Genomic DNA, 1577 nt, shown 5'->3' on the forward strand with positions numbered 1-1577 from the left:
TTTTTTCGTCACCAGCATTTTTCGTCACCAGCATTTTTCTTCATTTTTCGTCACCAGCATTTTTTCGTCACTAGCATTTTTCGTCATCTTTCGTCACCAGCATTTTTTCGTCACCAGCATTTTTACGTCATTTTTCGTCACCAGCATTTTTTCGTCACCAGCATTTTTCGTCATTTTTCGTCACCAGCATTTTTTCGTCACCAGCATTTTTACGTCATTTTTCATCACCAGCATTTTTTCGTCACCAGCATTTTTCGTCATTTTTCGTCACCAGCATTTTTCTGGACTCAGTAATTTTTTTTCCGTTTCGGTAGTGACACTACCGAACGAAAAAAAAAAAGTTCCCCCAAAAACCTGTTAGGAGTACGTTTCAGGCAATTTAAAGTTGATTGGTAGTGACTTTTTTTTTGGTCCCTAACATTCATCGAGCTCTGGACTTAGTAATGTTTTTTCCGTTTCGGTAGTGACACAATGGTGTCACTACCGAAACGGAAAAATAAAAGTTCCCCCAAAAACCTGTTAGGAGTACGTTTCAGGCAATTTAAAGTTGATTGGTAGTGACTTTTTTTTTGGTCCCTAACATTCATCGAGCTCTGGACTTAGTAATTTTTTTTCCGTTTCGGTAGTGACACTACCGAAACGAAAAAAAAAATGTTCCCTCAAAAACCTGTTAGGAGTACGTTTCAGGCAATTTAAAGTTGATTGGTAGTGACTTTATTTTTGGTCACTAACATTCATCGAGCTCTGGACTTAGTAATTTTTTTTCCGTTTCGGTAGTGACACAATGGTGTCACTACCACTACCGAAACGGAAAAAAAAATTGTTCCCCCAAAAACCTGTTAGGAGTACGTTTCAGGCAATTTAAAGTTGATTGGTAGTGACTTTTTTTTTGGTCCCTAACATTCATCGAGCTCTGGACTTAGTAATTTTTTTTCCGTTTCGGTAGTGACACAATGGTGTCACTACCACTACCGAAACGGAAAAAAAAATTGTTCCCCCAAAAACCTGTTAGGAGTACGTTTCAGGCAATTTAAAGTTGATTGGTAGTGACTTTTTTTTGGTCCCTAACATTCATCGAGCTCTGGACCTAGTAATTTTTTTTCCGTTTCGGTAGTGACACAATGGTGTCACTACCGAAACGAAAAAAAAAAGGTTCCCCCAAAAACCTGTTAGGAGTACGTTTCAGGCAATTTAAAGTTGATTGGTAGTGACTTTTTTTTTGGTCCCTAACATTCATCGAGCTCTGGACTTAGTAATTTTTTTTCCGTTTCGGTAGTGACACCACCGAAACGAAAAAAAAATTGTTCCCCCAAAAACCTGTTAGGAGTACGTTTCAGGCAATTTAAAGTTGATTGGTAGTGACTTTTTTTTTGGTCCCTAACATTCATCGAGCTCTGGACTTAGTAATTTTTTTTCCGTTTCGGTAGTGACACAATGGTGTCACTACCACTACCGAAACGGAAAAAAAAATTGTTCCCCCAAAAACCTGTTAGGAGTACGTTTCAGGCAATTTAAAGTTGATTGGTAGTGACTTTTTTTTGGTCCCTAACATTCATCGAGCTCTGGACCTAGTAATT

The sequence above is a fragment of the Gymnoscopelus microlampas genome (genome assembly GCF_963454915.1).
Source record: "Gymnoscopelus microlampas genome assembly, chromosome: 4".
Taxonomy (NCBI): Eukaryota; Metazoa; Chordata; class Actinopteri; order Myctophiformes; family Myctophidae; genus Gymnoscopelus; species Gymnoscopelus microlampas.